Source organism: Myotis myotis, unplaced genomic scaffold, assembly GCF_014108235.1.
Source record: "Myotis myotis isolate mMyoMyo1 unplaced genomic scaffold, mMyoMyo1.p scaffold_m19_p_7, whole genome shotgun sequence".
Lineage (NCBI taxonomy): Eukaryota > Metazoa > Chordata > Mammalia > Chiroptera > Vespertilionidae > Myotis > Myotis myotis.
Genome location: NW_023416379.1, coordinates 93852796 through 93871710, shown reverse-complemented (window position 1 = coordinate 93871710; position 18915 = coordinate 93852796). Strand labels below are relative to the sequence as shown.

At 43.9% G+C, this 18915-nt stretch overlaps 1 protein-coding gene and 1 long non-coding RNA gene across 4 annotated transcripts in view; one reads left to right on the top strand and one right to left on the bottom strand.

Moving 5' to 3' along the window:
* The window catches only part of SMIM29 (small integral membrane protein 29), a 57855-nt gene that overhangs the window by 2865 nt on the left and 36075 nt on the right, over nucleotides 1-18915 (bottom strand). The gene's annotated exons all lie outside the window — the stretch shown is intronic.
* Nucleotides 16-17226, top strand: LOC118659833. 3 transcript variants are annotated; one of them, XR_004968720.1, is made up of 3 exons: nucleotides 16-1586; nucleotides 7331-7538; nucleotides 16525-17226. It is a non-coding gene; the product is annotated as an uncharacterized LOC118659833 (long non-coding RNA). The 3 variants fall into 3 exon arrangements; XR_004968721.1 differs by lacking the exon at nucleotides 16525-17226 and having other exon boundaries at nucleotides 7336-7693; XR_004968719.1 differs by lacking the exon at nucleotides 16525-17226 and having other exon boundaries at nucleotides 7331-7693.

Here is an 18915-nt window from a genome sequence, read left to right as displayed (position 1 = left end):
GGGGTGCCACCCTGGTTACAGCTGCCTGCTGAGTGGGTAAGCTTGGCTGATCATGGAAATGTCACACATCTGCCGGATAAATCTCGGAAGATTGGTGGATTTTTACCAATGTCAGTATTCTGGCTTGTTACACTATAGTTTTGCCAAAGTTGTTATTGGGAGCATCGTCCCCAAAAGGGTTGCGGGTTCGACCCCGCTCCGGGCGTGTAGGGGAGGCAGTCGATCCGTGTTTCTCTCCTTCCCCCTCCTCCCTCTAAAATCAATAAAAACATGTCCTCCGGTGAGGGTTTTATTTTTTTTATCATTGGGAGAAGTAGGCAAAGTGTACAAGGGGATCTCTATTATTTCTTACAACATGCAGGTGAATCCGCAGTTACCTCACGTGTGTGTGGTTTTGCACCAGCGGCCCCCCCCCCCGCCCCCCCAGGATCACACACAACTGGGGGAACTCCAGACTGGCAGGTGATGGAAACCTCCTAAGAACATAAGGTTGTTGCAGTTGAACCAGGCCGAGATCCTCCTCCTGGGTCCTCAGGTGCCACTGGAGATACAGGGTCCCCCAATTTTTTTAAAAAATATTTGTATTGATCTCAGAGAGGAAGGGAGAGATAGAAACATCAATGAGAGGATCACTGATTGGCTGTCCCCCCGCTTGCCCCCCACTGGGGATCAAGCCCGCAACCTGGGCATATGCCCCTGACCGGAAGAAACCCAGGACCCTTCAGTCCACAGGCCAACGCTCTACCCACTGAGCCACACCGGGTAGGGCATGGGTCACCCTGTTTTTGCCAGAGGCAGCCAATGGCATGGACATAATGAAGCCATTGGGTCTGATCTGACCTGTCTCCGAAGGTCCTTCCTGGGAAGGTTGGATGCTCCCACTGAGAACCAGATTGTAGGTTCTTTGGCCTCTTGCTTCCAGATGCAACCACCTGACTGGTGGGGACTCGGATAAAGGGAAAGGAATCAAACGCCTGCGTTCGGAGGCTCCTGGTAGATTTCCTGGCGTTCTCAGCCTTTTGAGTCTGAAGAGTAGGGAGCCCATGCAGAGGGGGAGGCCACCTCCTCAGGCAAGGCCTGCCTCACACTGGAAGGCAGTGGGGACCGATGGATAGGTTTCATTTTTTAAAATTTATTTTTCCACAGTATCTGTTAATCATTTATTTATCAAGAGAACTATTCCTTAGCTCAGATATCCCTGTTTCATATTCAGGAGCACAGCTCAGTGACAAACTTCCATGGAATTCAACCCAAAGAAATTCCTTACATTCCAAGGTCACGTTGCACTCTGAGAGATGCCAGCCTTCTTCATCTCCTCAGACTCTTCCCTGGAATTACAGTTTCTGTGGGAATCTGCCAATGCCTCCTTTCTTGGTTCCCCCACAGCAAACTCACAGAAAGCTGCAGCCCCAGGGACACAATGGTGGTTCCAACAACATGAAATCGCAGACTCGTGGCTGAAGGCCACACATCGGAGGTCTTGTCAAAGCCCTGGAAGTGTCACTGGACAGGGACCTGGCCCTGAGCTCGTCTCTCTAGGACCAGCGGTTCTGGACTTCAGGAAAAATGTCGCACCACCAGTCCAGGTGACTGTGAGGGTATGCTAATTAAAACCGGGACAGAGGCAGCCACAGGTGAGCGAGGCTGGGAAGTCAGAGAAGGGCCTTGGGGACAGGCTTAGGGGATTAGCCTGGGATGAGCTGCTGCTGGGATGAGCTGCTGCTGGGATGAGCTGCTGCTGGGATGAGCTGCTCCTAAACTCTGAATCCTAGAGTTTAGGAGATTTGTGCCTGTGGGGGAAGAAGAGGGAGAGGGGAAGCTAGGGCCTGCTCCCAGGAGGGGAGTGCACACTGCATCCTTTGGAGCCTTTTCTCTCTCTCTTGCAGGCAGGAATCGTAGGGGAGGGTTACGGCAGAATATTCATCCATTTTCTAGGTGTGTGTGGGGTTTTTGTTGTTAATCCTCACCCAAGGAAACTGATTTTAGAGAGAATGGAAGCGAGGGAGAGAGACAGAGAAACATTGATGTCTCATGTCGATTGGTTGCATGCCCACGAGTTGAGCCTGCAACCTAGATACATGCCTTTGACCGGGATCAAACCTGGGATCGATCCAGGATAGAGCTTTAGTCCATGGGCTGACGCTCTAGCCACTGAGCCAAACCAGCTAGGGCTCCAGCTGTGGTTTCTTTTGTTTTGTTTTGTTTTGTTCACATTCACAGTATTTATTTAAAAGTAAAGTCCCCCTATAAGTGGACCACACAGTTCTAACCTGTGCTATTCAAAAGCCAACTGTACTTCAAAATAGCAATTTGTGCTATTACTCAGAATTATTTCTTTTTAAAAAATCTTAATTGTTGGAAGTATTACATGTCTCCCTATTTCCCCCACCGACCCTCTCCCCTTTCCAACCCACTGTCTGCATTCATGGGTCCTGCATTTATGCATACAAGGTCTTTGGTTGATTACCTCCCACCCACCCACCTTCCACCGCATTCCCTCCGAGATTCCGCACTCTGTTCCATGCTTCCATGTCTCTGCATCCACTCTGCTCATCAGTTTATCTTGTTGATTAGATTCCATATATGAGTGAGATCATGGGATACTTGTCTTTCTCTGACTGACTTATTTCACTTAGCATGAGACTCTCCAGGTCCCTCCATGCTGTCTCATAGGGTAAGAGATTTTTCTTTTTTTACTGCTGCATAGTACTCCATGGTATAAATGTACCACAGCTTTTTTATACACTCATCTATTGAAGGGCACTTGGGCTGTTTCCAGATCTCAGCTATTGTAAATTGTGCTGCTATGAACATAGGGGTGTATACATTCTTTCTGATTGGTGTTTGGGGTTTCTTAGGATATATTCCTAGAAGTGGGATCACTGGGTCAAATGGCAGTTCTATTTTTAATTTTTTGAGGAAACTCCATACTGTCTTCCACATTGGCTGCACCAGTCTGCATTCCCACCAGCAGTGCACGAGGGTTCCCTTTTCTGCACATCCTCACCAGCACTTGTCATTTGTTGATTTGTTGATGGTAGCCATTCTGACAGGTGTGAGGTGATACCTCATTGCCATTTTAATTTGCATCTCTCTGATGATCAGTGACTTTCATCATTTTTTCATATGTCTGTTGGCCATCTGTATGTCCACTTTGGAGAAGTGTGTCTTTGCCCATTTTTTAATTGGATTTTTTTGTTTGTTTGTAAATATATTTTATTGATTTTTTACAGAGAGGAAGGGAGAGGGATAGAGAGTTAGAAACATCGATCAGCTGCCTCTGCACATCTCCTACTGGGGATGTGCCCACAACCAAGGTGCATGCCCTTAACTGGAATCGAACCTGGGACCCTTCAGTCCGCAGGCCGATGCTCTATCCATTAAGCCAAACCGGTTTCGGCTAATTGGATTGTTTATCTTCCTTTTGTTAAGATGTATGAGCTCCTTATATATTTTGGAGATTAACCCTTTATCAGATGTATCATTGCCAAATACGTTCTCCCATATAGTGGGGTCCCTTTTTGTTTTGTTGATGGTTTCTTTTGCTGTGAAGAAGCTTTTTATTTTGATGTCCCATTTGTTTATTTTCTCTGTAGTTTCCTTTGCCCCAGGAGATGTATCCATAAACATATTGCTACGAGAGTTGTCTGAGATTTTGCTGCCTATGATTTCTTCTAGGATTTGTATGGTTTCCCAACTTACATTTAGGACTTTTATCCATTTTGAGTTTATTCGTGTGTATGGTGTGAGTTGGTGGTCTAGTTTCATTTTTTTGCATGTATCTGTCCAATTTTCTCAGCACCATTTACTGAAGGGACTGTCTTGACTCTATTGTGTGCTCTTGGCTCCTTTGTAACTATTAATAAGCGTAATGTCTTGGGTTGATTTCTGGGTTCTCTATTCTGTTCCGTTGATCTATATGCCTGTTCTTGTGCCAGTACCAGCCTATTTTCAGTACAGTGGCTTTGTAGTATAACTTGATATCTGGTATTGTGATCCCTCCAACTTTGTTCTTCTTTCTCAAGATTGCTGCAGCTATATTGAGTGCTTACCTGTTTACTCAACAAGAGGGTTATATCCTCTTGTTGGATTGATCCCTTGAGTATTATGTGGTGACCTTTGTTGTTTCTTGTGATGGCCTTCATTTTGAAGTCTATTTTGTCAGGTATGAATATTGCTACTCCAGCTTTTTTTTCTTTTCCATTTATATGGAAAATTTTTTCCATCCCTTCACTCTCATCCTCTGTGAGTCTTTTGTTCTGAAGTGGGTCTCTTGTAGACAACATATAGTAGGGTCATATTTTTGTATCCATTCAGCTATCCTATGTCTTTTGATTGGGGCATTTGATAGATTTACATTTAAGGTTATTATCGATAGGTACTTATTGCCATTTTAATTCTGTATCCCTAGGTTTCTCTCTCTATTTCTTCTCCTCATTATAGCAGTCCCTTTAGCCTTTTTTGTAATGCTGGCTTGGTGGTGATGTCCTCCTTTAGCCTTTTATTTACTTATTTATTTATTTAGTCTTGGAAGCTCTTTATTTCACCATCTATTTTGAATGATAGACTTGCTGGATATAGTAATCTTGGCTTCAGGTTCTTGCTTTCCATTACCTTGAGTACTTCATGCCATTCCCTTCTGGCCTGTAGAGTTTCTGATGAGAAATCAGGTGTCAGCCTTATGGGGGTTCCTCTGTAGGTAATAATTTGCTTTTCTCTTGCTGCCTTTAAGATTCTCTCTTTGTCTTTAATTTTTGGTATTTTAATTATGATGTGTCTGGGCATGGGCCAATTTGAGTTCTTCTTGCTTGGGACTCTCTGTGCCTCCTGAACTTGTGTGACTTTTTCCTTCACCAGGTTAGAGAAGTTTTCTGCCATTATTATTATTATTATTTTAATTTTTATTTTTTAATCTTTATTGTTCAGATTATTACAGTTCTTCCTCTTTTTTCCCCCCATAGCTCCCCTCCACCCGGTTCCCACCCCACCTTCTGCCCTTACCCACCCACTGTCCTCATCCATAGGTGTACGATTTTTGTCTGGTCTTTTCCCGCACCCCCCACATGCCTTTCCCTCCGAGAATTGTTAGTTCACTCCCTTTCTATGCCCCGAATCTATTATAATCACCAGTTTATTCTGTTCATCAGGTTTTTATTCACTTGATTTTTAGATTCACTTGTTGATAGATATGTATTTATTGTTCATAATTTTTATCTTTACCTTTTTCTTCTTCTTCCTCTTCTTAAAGGATACCTTTCAGCATTTCATATAATGCTGGTTTGGTGGTGATGAACTCCTTTAGCTTTTTCTAGTCTGTGAAGCTCTTTATCTGACCTTCAATTCTGAATGATAGCTTTTCTGGGTAAAGTAATCTTGGTTGTAGGTTCTTGCTATTCATCACTTTGAATATTTCTTGTCATTCCCTTCTGGCCTGCATAGTTTCTGTTGAGAAATCAGCTGACAGTCATATGGCCATTATTTCTTCAAACATGGTCTCTATTCCTTCCTCCCTTTCTGTCTCTTCTGGCACACCTACTATTTGAGTATTGTTACTTTTCTTGTTGTCCCATTGGCTCTTTAAGCTGTCCTCCTGTTTTTTAATTTTTTTCTTTATGGTTCTCTGATTGAGTTTTTCAACCCTGTCTTCTAATCCACTGATTCTATCCTCAGCTTCCCTTAATCTGCTGTGTATTTCTTCTAATGTGTATTTTATTTGTGCCATGTCATTCTCTTTTTCTGTTTTCATAGTTACTATATTTTTTTCTCATGATTTTGAGCATCTTCACCATCATTATTTTAAACTCTGTATCAGATATATTTGTTATCTCCATTTCATTTAGCTCTTCTGGAGAATTCTCTTGTTCTTTTACTTGGGGATTGTTTCTTTGTCTCCTCATTTTGGCTGCTTATTTGGGTTTGTGAATATGTATTAGGTAGATCTGCTGTTCCTCTCAATCTCTAGTGCAGGACAGTGTCAAATGCTGTTTCTGACTAATTGGATCAGGCAATGACTCAAAGCTTCCAGAGACCACCTCTGCCTACAGACAGATAGGATTCTGCCTTGAACAGCCCTCAGGTAATCATCCACAGGTGTGGCGAGAGTTATTACAATAGGGTGGGGCAATTGCTTCTGCTAGGAGGCTGTCATTCTTAGTCTCTTAATGGGCCTTAGAAATTTCGCACCATAGGGCAAGTTGTTTTCTAATAGGGTGGGTCAGTTGTCTTCCTCCCAGGAAAAGCCACCTATATAGCAAATGTCTAAGTGAGAAAGATGACCTCCACAGTGTGAGGGAATGACTCAGCACGAACTGGAGCGTCTGCCTTCTGAGCTCTAACCCAAGAGCTCCAGGCCACCCTGCCCTCCCTCTGCTGGAGCACAAGGTGCATGGCTCCACAGAGAATATTGTGCGTTGGCCCTTTAAGAGAGTGCCTGCATTTCCAGCGTCTCTCCCTGGCAGACAGCAACCCCACTGCTTTTCACAGCCAGATTTATGTGGGTACCCTTCTCAGTTCTGGTGCTCTCTGCTGGGGGTTCCAGCTTTGGATTAGGCCCCAGAGTTTTCAGTGGCAACTCCCCACAGTCAAGATATCTCTCCGGAACTTCAGTTGCTGTCTGTGGGAGCCCAGCTTTTGCGCCTCTGTCCCTCCTACCAGTCTCTATGTGGTCTCCACTTTCCATCCTCAGTTATCAGGGTTCTCTCCAGTGAGTCTTCTGTTGATTGTTCAGGAAGTTTTTCTATATTTTAGTTGTAATTCCAGTTTGGTCCTGGGAGCTTGCTGTGCAGCATCCACTTACTCTGCCATTACATCCATTTTTAATCCCAGGTGTGGTTTTTGAGGGTCATGGTCGCTATTGATCAGTCAGTGCCAGGGCAGGAGGTCGTTAGTCATTGCAGCTGGTCCTGGTGTCACCCACATGATTTTGCTGCTTTTCTGGGCCTGGAACTGAAATACAACTGGGGCCTAGAGGTTATCTCTAAGGAGATGATTTTCTCTATTTGTTATAAATTGCTCTGCCAGTTTGTTCAGTTATTTGCCTCAGTTTCTCCATTCCACGTGTCCTGGCTTACTGGTCTGTCTCAGAAGCCCTGGTATTTATTCTCCTCAACTTCATGTCCTTCCTCACTCAGGTGATAGGTTTTAGAACCCAGGCCTCCTTGGCTGCCCACACACCCAACCTTTGTCCTCACCCCTAGGGCTTCTAACCATGTATCTTGAGACTTAGTGGTCCTAGGAGCAGGCCTAGTGGTCACATTGGCTAGGCCAGTGTGTGGAAAGGGTTGGGGTCTTAATATTAGAGACTTAGCATGTTTTCTTCCCTTACTCCTAGAACAGAACACTATTTTGAGCTATGCAGGGCAGGTGGGACCACCCCAGTTTACAAATGAGTAAGCTGAGGCCCTGAGCAGTGTGATGACTTCCCAAGGGTAAGGCAGACTGGGATGACAGATGGGCCCTTCCTCCTGGAGAGCTGTGTTGGCAGTTGCCCCAGGGCCACATTTGAGGCCTGGTTAGTTCCTGTGTTGAAGTGGACTGTGGTAAGTTAAAGATGTATACTATAAATCCTAAACCAATTAGTGAAATAACAATTATAGCTACTAAGCCAACAAAAGAGATAAAATGAAATAAAAAATACTCAAGTGCCCTGACTCAGGTGGCTCAGTTGGCTGGAGTGTCATCCTGTGCACCAAAAGGTTGCAGGTTTAATCTCCAGTCAGGGCACATACCTAGGTTGCAGGTTTGATCCCTGGCCATGGTGCCTACAGGAGGCAACTGATTGATGTTTTTCTTTTACACTGATGATTCTCTCTCTCTAAAAATCAAAAACATCCTTGCATGAGGACTAAAATAAAAATACTCAACCCCAAAGAAGGTAGAAAAAGAGGAAAAGGGGAACAAAGAGCAGATGATAGAACTAAAAACCCCAATAGGATGATAAACTGAAACCTAACTATATCAAAATCACATTAAAGGTAAATGATCTAAACAACCAATTAGAAGGCAGAGAGATGTCAGAATGGAGAATAAAGCAAGACCCAATTATATGCTGCCTGTAAGAAATGTACTTTAGCCCAGCAGGCGTGGCTCAGTGGTTGAGTGTTGACCTATGAACCAGGAGATCACAGTTCAATTCCTGGTCAGAACACATGCTCAGGTTGTAGGCTCGATGTGGGATGTGCAGGAGGTAGCCAATCAATGACTCTCTCATCACTGATGTTTCTCTCTCTTTCTCCCTCTCTCTTCCTCTCTGAAATCAATAAAAAAAATTTTTTTTAAAGAAATGTACTTATTTATTTTTAAATTTTTATTTACTGATGTTTTTAGAGAAAGAGGAGGAGAAAGAGAGAGAAACATCATTCTGTTGTTTCATTTATTTATGCATTCATTGGTTGATTTCCGTATGTGCCCTGACTGGAGATTGAGCCTGCAACCTTGGTATATTGGGATGACACTCTAACCAATAGAGCTACCCTGCCAGGGCAAGAAATTACTTTAATTAATTAATTAATTAATTTTTAATCCTTACCCGAGGATATTTTATATATGTATATGTTTTTATTGATTTTTTCTTTTTAGAGAGAGAGAGAGGAAGGGAGAGGAATAGAGAGAAAGAAACATCGATAAGAAAAGAACATCATCAATTGGCTGCCTCTTGCACAGTCCCCACTAGGGATTGAGCTGGCAACCTGGGCATAGGCATGTGTCCTGACCATGAATCAAACCAGCTATCTCTTGGTTCCTGGATCGCCACTCAACTACTGAGCCACACCGGTCAGGCCTGAGGATATTATTTCCATTGATTTTTAGAAAGAGTAAAAGGGAGAAAGAGAGAGACACATTAATGTGAGGGAGACACATTGATTGGTTGCCTGCTGCATATGCCATGACTGGAGCTCGAGATCAAACCTGCAACCTAGGTATGGGTCCTTGACCAGGAATCGAACCTGTGATTCTCCAGTGCACAGGCCAACACTCTCATCACTGAGCCATGCCAGCCAGGACAAAAATGTACTTTAATATAAAAATTCAAATAGAATAAAAGTAAAGATACCCAATGCTTATGCTAATCAAAAGAAAGCTAGGAAGGCTACAATAATATCAGACAAGGTTGATTTCAGAGCAAAGAATATTACCAGGGATAAAGAAGATCAGTTCATAATGAAGGGGTTAATTAATCAAGGACATAATAATCCTAAATGTCCATGGGCCTAATAAGAGTGCTTCAAAATATATAAAACAAAAACTGATAGAACTGCAAGAAAAGACAACCACAATTATAGTCAGAGATTCCAATACTACTCTTTCAGTGACTGAAAGATGAGTAGACAAATAATCAGCCAGGAAATAATAGACTTGAATAACACAGTCTATCAACCAACTTGTCCTGATTGACATTGAGAGAATACTCCACCGAATAAGTTACATATTTTCAAGTGCACATAAAACATTTATCAAGACAAATCATATTCTGGGCCTTAAAACAAGCATCAATAAATCAAAAAGGATTCAAGTCATACAAAGTATGCTCTGATCACAATGGAATTATATTAAAAATCAATTAACAACTCTAGCCAGTTTGGCTCAGTGGATAGAGCATCGGCCTGTGACCAAAGGGTCCCGGTTTCGATTCTGGTCAAGGCCACGTACCTTGGTTGCAGGCTCCTCCCTGGAGGCAACCAATCGATGTGTTTCTCTCACATCGATGTTTCTCTCTGTCTTTCGCTCTCTCTTCCACTCTTCCTAAAAATCAATGGAAAAATAAATTAAATAAATAAATAAATAAAAAATAAAACTTATTTTTTAAAAAATCAATTAACAGCCCTGACCAGTATGGCTCAGTTGGTTGAGCTTTCTCCTGAGCACTGAAAGGTCACCAGTTCAATTAAGGTCAGGGCTTGGTCCCCAATGTGGTGCATGCCAGAGGCAGCTGCACTCACATCAATGTTTCTCTCACTCTCTCGCCCCCTTATAAAAAAATTTAATAGACTCGGAAAACCAAGATGGTGGCATAGGTAAATACCTGTACTCGCTACCTCCCACAGCCACATCCAAGTTACAACTAAAATACAGGACAACCATCATCCAGAACCACCAGAAAGCTGGCTGAATGGAAATACTACAATTAGAGAAGTAAAGAAGAAAGCACGCTGAGACTGGTGGAGGTGCGGAGGCGCAGAACGGGCTGGCCCAGCACTCCGCATGCCGCTGTTTTAATCAGGAGGGAGATCACCTCTGCGGAGGCCACCCAGAGGAGCAAGGGGTCCCAGCCCCAGGTTCCAGAGCTGGGGAAAGAAGTCCCTATGAGCAGTAAGAACTACAGGCTGTAAAAACAGGTGTGGATTGGGGCTGAGTGACACCCAGGCTACTGGAGACCCAGCTGCTTCTCTTAAAAGGCTGGCACCACGAACTGAATTTACAAGCTCCCTCACCCACTGAGGCCCAGTGCCGGGCAAGGCTCTGGAGACTCAGACACATATGGGGAGAAACTGGACTATCTGGTTTTGGGACAAGAACACAGGAGCGGCTTTCTTCCAGATAGAGGTGCTCGCAGTGGTCATTGTTCCCATGCTGGGACCTAACGAGTGCAGAGCTGACTGTCAGCCATTTCTGTTTGCTTCACCCTGGTGATTTCCTAAGACCCTGCCTCATCCAGTTTACAACCTCACCCAAGCTGTGTGCAGCGGCTTTTGCATACAAATGGCCTGTCCTTTCTCAGGCTAAAAATCTGTCAAACAAGCTGCAGCTGGGTCAGGGAACCCCAAACCTATCAATAAAAGGCCCAAGACTGGCACCAGCACCAGCCTGCCTTGCTTCACAGCTGGACCTCATGTGGGCACTTCCAAACCTGATACAAAGAGAAGGATCTGCAGATCTTTCTGTAGCTCCTGCTGGATGGCCCCAGGCAGTGGCTGACTTTGCACCTCCCTGGAGGCCCAAGAGCCAGTATACCCAGTGGTCAGTGTGAGACCATCCAGATTACAACTCTTCACATCCATAAGCGACACACTCAAGGGGCAGACTCAGCACCAAAGCCCCACCGAATCAAGTCCTGCTCCATAAGGGTGTCTCCTGCACAGCAGCTCTCTCACTGTAGTCGCAGCTGGTCCCCACAGACAATTGGCCTGGAGGTCAATTCCTCCCAGTGACACCAACAGCAATTAAGGCTCCACTAAAACAAGGCTGTGCACACAGCTCACAAAGGGGTGTACCAAGAGTGTCCACCTCAGGTGACTGGGGAGGCTGAGCCACTGGGCCCTTTAGGACACCTACTACACAAGGCCACTCTATCAACTCAAGGAGATTTAGCAGCTACCCAATACATAGAAACAAACACAGGGAAGCAGCCAAAATGCAGAGACAACGAAACATGTCATAAATGAAAGGAATGGAATAAAGAAAACTACTAGATATAGAGTTCAAAACCACAGCTATAAGGTTACTCAGGAATCTTCTAGAAACTTCCAAGGAACTTAGACTTTTAAGGATCTTAGTGTGAATGCCAAAAAAATGGAAAAGGACTAGTCAGAAACTAAGCATACACTGACTGAAATAAAGAATAATATACAGAGAGTCAAAGTAGACTAGAGGATCCCAAGAACCAAATCAATGATTTGAAATATAAGGAAGCAAAAAACACCCAACCAAAAGAGCAAAAAGAAAAAAGAATCCAAAAATATGAAGATAGTAAGGAGTCTCTGGGACAACTTCAAGTGTACCAACATATGAATTATGGGGGTGCCAGAAGAAGAGAGAGAGCAAGATATTAAAAACCTATTTGAAGAAATAATGACATTCCCTTACCTGGTGAAAGAAATAGACTTACAAGTCCAGGATGCACAGAGAACCCAAAACAAAAGGAATCCAAAGAGGACCACACCAAGACACATCATAATTAAAATGCCAGGAGCAAAAGACAAAGAGAGAATCTTAAAAGCAGCAAGAGAAAGACAGTTAGTTACCTACAAGGGAATACCCATATGACTGTCAGCTGATTTCTCAACAGAAACTATGCAGGCCAGAAGGGAATGGCAATAAATATTCAAAGTGATGAATAGCAAGAACCTACAACTGAGATTACTCTACCCAGCAACGCTATTATTTAGAATTGAAGGTCAAAGCTTCACAGACTAGAAAAAGCTAAAGGAGTTCATCACCACCAAACCAGTATTATATGAAATGCTGAAGGGTATTCTTTAAGAAGAGGAAGAAGAAGAAAAAGGTAAAAAAAAAAAGAGAAAAAAAAAAAGAACAACAAAGACAACAAATATTTATCTATCAACAACTGAATCTAAAAATCAAATCAAAAATCTTGATTAACAGAATAAACTGGTGAATATAATAGAATCAGAGGCATGGAAATGGAACAGACTGACGATTCTCAGAGGGAAGAAGGTGTGTGGGGGGGTGTGGGAAGAGATTAGACAAAGATCTTATATGCATTACCTGTGGACACAGACAATAGGGTGGTGAGTGCCTGGGGTAAGGTGGGAACCGGGTGTTGGGGAGCTATGGGGAGGGGGGAGAAGAGGGACATCTGTAATAATCTCAACAATAAAGATTAATTTTTAAAAATTCAATAAAAAGGAAAACCAAGATGGCGGTATAGGTAAACACCAGAGATTTCTGCCTCGCACAACCACTTCAAGAATACAACTAAAAGACGGAATGGACATCATCCAAAACCACAGGAAGATCGGCTAAGTGGAAATTCTACAAATAGAAGGAAAGAGAAAAGCATACCAAGACTCAGAGAAGGTGCAGTGCGGAAGTACAGAGGTACGGAGGCGCATGCAGAGAGGGCTGGTGGCTGAGGACATGGTTGTCTTTTTCAATCAGGAGGGAGTCTCAAGCTCTGAGCTCCAGTTCTGGGTGAGTCTCTGGGGACCCAGACTCATATGGGAGAAACTGGACTGTCTGGCATCGGTGGGAACTCGGGGGCGGCTTTTTCTCAGAGGTGCTTACAGGGATTGCCAGGACACTGAGAAGCGGGGCCTCTGAGGGCAGCCATAGCTGCTTGCTCTACCCTGTTGATCCCCTGGGACCCCGCCCCGCCCAAGCCGCAAGCTGCAGGGAGACTTTTGCATATGAAAGGCCTGGCCCTTTGCAATCTGAAAATTACCTAACAAATAGCAGCTGGCCCAAGGCCCCAGGCAACTTGCATTGCTTCACACCTGGCTCCTGCTGTATAGCCTCAGGCAGAGGCTAGATTAGCACCTCCTTAGAGATCCAGGAGCCAGTGTGCCCAGTGGTCAGAGTGGGACCATCCAGATTACAACTCCTCAGATCCATAAGGGACACACTCAGGGGGCAGACTCAGTGAGCACCAAAGCCCCATTGAAGCAAGTCTTGCCCCAGAGGGGTGTCTCCAGCACAGAAGTTCTCCCACTGCAGACACAGCTGATTCTCACAACCAATTGGCCTGGAGGTCAATTCCTCCCAGTGATACCTATAACAATCAAGGCTTAACTACAACAAGACTGTGCACAAAGCCCACAGGGGGTGCACCAAGAGTGTCCACCTCAGGTAATTGGGGAGGCTGAGCCACTGGGCTCTATAGGACATCTAGCACAGAAAGCCACTCTATCAACACAGGGAAGCATAAAAAATGCGGAGACAAAGAAATAGGACACAAATGACAGAAATGGAGGAAAGCAAACTATTGGATATAGAGTTCAAAACCACACTTTTAAGGTTTTTCAAGAACTTTCTAGAAACCGCTGACAAATTTAGTAAGACCCTCAAAAAGACGGGTGAGACCGCCGATAAATGTAGTGAGATCCTCAAGAAATCTAGTGAGACCATCGAGGGTATGAAAAAGGACCAACTAGAAATTAAGCATACACTGACTGAAATAAAGGATATTATGCAGAGTTCCAACAGCAGACTAGAGGATTGCAAGAATCAAGCCAAAGATTTGAAATATGAAGAAGCAAAAAATATCCAACCGGAAAAGCAAAATGAAAAAAGAATCCAAAAATACGAAGATAGTGTAAGGAGCCTCTGGGACAGCTTCAAGCGTACCAACATCTGAATTATAAGGGTGCCAGAAGAAGAGAGAGAGCAAGACATTGAAAACCTATTTGAAGAAATAATGACAGAAAACTTCCCCTACCTGGTGAAAGAAATAGACTTACAAGTCCAGGAAGCGCAGAGAACCCCAAACAAAAGGAATCCAAAGAGGACCACACCAAGACACATCATAATTAAAATGCCAAGAGCAAAAGACAAAGAGAGAATCTTAAAAGCAGCAAGAGAAAGAAACTCAGTTACCTACAAGGGAATACCCATATGACTGTCAGCTGATTTCTCAACAGAAACTTTGCAGGCCAGAAGGGAGTGGCAAGAAATATTCAAAGTGATGAATGCCAAGAACCTACAACCAAGATTACTTTATGCAGCACAGCTATCATTCAAAATTGAAGGTCAGATAAAGAGCTTCACAGATAAGGAAAAGCTAAAGGAGTTCATCACCACCAAACCAGGATTATATGAAATGCTGAAAGGTATCCTTTAAGAAGAGGAAGAAGAAGAAAAAGGTAAAGATACAAATGATGAACAACAAATACACATCTATCAAGTGAATGTAAACATCAAGTGAATAAATAATCTGATAAACAGAATAAACTGGTGATTATAATAGAATCAGGGGCATAGAAAGGGAGTGGACTAACTATTCTTGGGGGGGAAGGGGTGGGGGGGTTGTGGGAAGAGACTGGACAAAAATCGTGCACCTATGGATGAGGACAGTGGGAGGGGGGGTGAGGGCAGAGGGTGGGTGGGAATCGGGTGGAGGGGAGCTATGGGGGGGGAAAAAGAGGAACAACTGTAATAATCTGAACAATAAAGATTTAATTATTTAAAAAAACAACACCTATAATGACCATAAAAAAAATTCAATAAAAAATATTTTAAGAAATCAGTAACAGTAAAATCCTTAGAAAATCCTGCTATACTGTATTTGGAAAATGAATTACACACATCTAGATAAAGAATAATTGGGAAATATTTTGAGCTGAATGAAAATGAAAAGAACATATCAATCTGTGGACACCTCCATTAGAGAAGTTTATAGTACTAAATGTCTATCTTTTGTTTTGTTAATCCTCACCTGAGGATTTTTTCCATTGATTTTTAGAGAGAGTGGGAGGGGGAGAGACAGAGAAAGGGAAACATCAATGTGACAGAGACACATCGACTGGTTGCACCCCCCCCCCCCCCCACACACACACATGCCCCAACCAGAGCTAGGAATTGAGCCTGCAATGGAGGCACATGCCCCCAACTGGAATCAAACCTGGGACTCTCTAGTTCACAGGCCAATGCTCTATCCACTGAGCAAACTGGCTAGGGCTATTTTTTAAAACTATATATTTTAATTTCTTTTATAATGTTTATTGATTCCTTTGTGTGTGTGTGTATATATATATATTATATAGGATATATTATATAGGATGTAATTTATTATATATATATATATATCCTATATAATATACTTTATTATATTATATAGGATATATATAATAATAAGAGGCAATATGCAAATTGACCATCACTCCAACACACAAGATGGCCACCTCATGTGGTCAAAGTTGGCCGCCCCCATGTGGACACAAGATAGCCACCACAAGATGGCTAGCAGTGGAAGGCAGTTGGAAGGGATCAGGCCTGCAAGGTAGGGCAGTTAGGGGCGATCAGGCCAGCAGAGAAGGGCAGTTGGGGGGGACCAGGCCTGCAGTTGGAGGAGACCAGGCCTGCAGGGGAGGGCAGTTGGGGGGAACCAGGCCTGCAGGGGAGGGCAGTTGAGGGCAACCAGGCCAGCAGGGAGGGCAGTTGGAAGGGACAAGGCCTGCAGGGAAGGGCAGTTGGGGGGGACCGGGCCTGCAGGAGAGGGCAGTTGGGGGAGACCAGGCTGGCTGGGCCACCCAGCAGGAGCTACAGAGACATCTGTAGATTCCTCCTCTTTGTTTGGGGTTTGGAGGTGCCCAGATGAGGCCCAGCTGTGTAGCAATGCAGGCTGCTGTCAAGCCTTAGGCCTTCTTTTGGAAGCTCTGAAGCTCTCTGACCCAGCTGCAGTTTGTTAGGTTTTAGGTGGCGAGAGCACAGGCCATTCATATGCAAAAGCTGCTGCACACAGCTTGGGTGGGGTTGTAAATTGGGTGGGGTGGGGTCTCAGGGAATCACCAGGGCAGTCAGCCCTGCATTGGATAGGTCCCCAAGGTCCCCGAGTCTCCATGTTCCGCGCCCTGTGCAGGAGCAGTGATGGCTGCAAGCACCTCTGAGAGAAAGCCACCCTCGTGTTCCTGCCAGATGCCAGATAGTCCAGTTTCTCCCCGTATGAGTCTGAGTCCCCAGAGTCTCGCCCGGAACTGGAGTTCAGAGCAATCGGGAGCTTGTATCTCCCTCCAGATTGAAAAAGAACAGCGCACCCAGTTGCCAGCCCGTTTCGTGTGCGTCTCTGTACCTCTGCACCTCTGCACCTCCTACCAGTCTCAAATGTGCTTTTCTTTTTCCTTCTTGTTGCAGAATTTCCACTCGGCCAGCCTTCCTACGGTTCTGGATGACATCCATTTTGTCTTTTAGTTGTGGTTTTGATGTGGTTGTGTGAGGCAGCAAGTACAGGTGTATATCCATGCCACCATCTTGGTTCCTCCAGGGCTATACCATCTTAGTTTTAATAGCATACATTAACTTCTCCTATCCAATTCTGTACACACACACACACACACACATTTTATGTTGTTGCTACAAATTCACCTCTACACGTTGTTAACATAGATTTATAATTATTGTTTTATATATCTTTTAAATCATATCCTATATAATAAAGAGCTAATATGAAAATTGTTGTCATGCCCTCACGCCATCAAGCTCAGACAATTAACACGGGGGAGAGAGGAGTGGGGACCAGCCAGGCACAAATGAGCTCATGAGAGAGGAATGGGGGCCATCCAGGCACAAATAAGCTTGTGAGAGAGGAATGGGAACCAGCCAGGCTGCAGCCAAGGAGAGGAACAAGCCACCTACCCCGTGGTCCCGGGCACCTGTGGCTGCAGCCCGGGTGAAGCCGCCTGCCCATGGTCCCCTACGGCTGCGGCCAGCCCGGGTGAAGCCACCCCTGTCCAGGTCCTGGGTGCCTGTGGCTGGCCAGAGGAAGGGAAGCACAGGTTCTGGGTGCCTGTGACCAGCTGTAGGAGGGAATCCTGGGTCCTGAGTGCGGGGTGAGGAAGAGGCAGTTAGGGGCAATCAGGCCAGCAGGGGAGCAGTTAGGGGCGATCAGGCAGGCAGGCAGAGGTGGTTAGGGGTGATCAGGCAGGCAGAGGTGGTTGGGGCAATCAGACAGGCAGGCAAGTGGTTAGGAGCCAGCAGTCCTGGATTGCGAGAGGCAGTGGGACATCCCCCGAAGGGTCTCAGCTTGGAGAGGGTTCAGGCCAGGCTGAGGGACCACCCCACCCCCGTGTATGAATTTCGTGCACCGGGCCTCTAGTAAGAAACATAAAAGAGGAGTTACATAAAATACAATAATACTAGTCTTTATATTTACCTTGGAGTTACCTTTACCAATTATTTTATTTCTTACTAGTTTTCATCTAGTGCTCTTTTGTTTTAGTCTGAGGACTCCCTTTAGCATCTCTTGTAGGGCAGTAGTTCTGGTAGCAATGAATTTCATTAGTTTTTGTTTATCTGGGAATGTCTTAACTTCTCCTTAATTTTGAATAATAGTATTTCTGGGTATGCAATTATTGACTGCCAGGCTTTTTGTTTTCTGTTTTCCTGTTGGTATTTTAAATATGTCATCCTGGTTTCTGGTCTCCATGGTTTCAGATGATAAATCAGCTGTTAACCTTAGGATGTTCATTGTAATCCCCATGGTAACCACTAAAAAAACAACTAGGAAATGAAGAGGAAATAAAAATGGTATCCTAGGAAAAAAGCAGATACAAAGGAAGACAGTATTGTAAGGATTGAGAAACAAAACAGATATGACATGGAAAACAATACTATGGCAGAGTAAGTCCTTCGCTATCAGTAATCACTTCAAATGTAAATGGATTAAGTTCAGTAATTAAAATACAAGGATTGGTAATGATTGCACAACATTATTAATTTATTTAATGCCACTGAGTTATTTTTAAATGGCTAAAATGGTAAATTTTATGTATATTTTACTACACACACAAACAACGAGATTGGCAGAATGGATGTAACAATGATCCACTAGGACTTGAATAGACATTTATCCAAAGAAGATATGTAAATGGTCAATAGGCACATGAAAAGATGCTCAAGATGGCTAATCACTGGGGAAATGCAAATCAAAACCACAATGAGATTCCATTTCACACCCATTAGGAGGATGGCTATTATTTAAAATGAAACAAAGCAGAAAATAATAACCGTTGGTGAGAATGTAGTGAAACAAATTCTTTGTTTTATAAGAATATTTTCTACATTATTTATTAATTAACATATATTTTTTATTTCAGAGAGGAAGGCAGAGGTAGAGAGAGAGAAACATCAGTGATGAGAGAGAATTATTGATTGGCTGACTCCTACATACTCCACACTGGGGACTGAGCCCATAACCCAGCCATGTATCCTGACCGGGAATCAAACTCTGACCTCCTGGTTCATAGGTCAAAACTCAATCACTGAGCCACACTGGCTGGGTGCAACTGGTATTCTTGTGCATTGCTGGTGGAAATGTAAAATGGTGTAGCCATTATAGAAAACAGTATGATGGTTCCTCAAAGAATTAAGAACTACCATATGATCCGGCAATTTCACTTCTGGGTATATACTCAAAAGAATTGAAAGCAGATACATATTTGGATCTATATTTTTGTGCACTCATTTTCATAGTAGCATTATGCACAATAGTCAAATGGTGGAAGCAATTAAGTGCCCATCAACAGA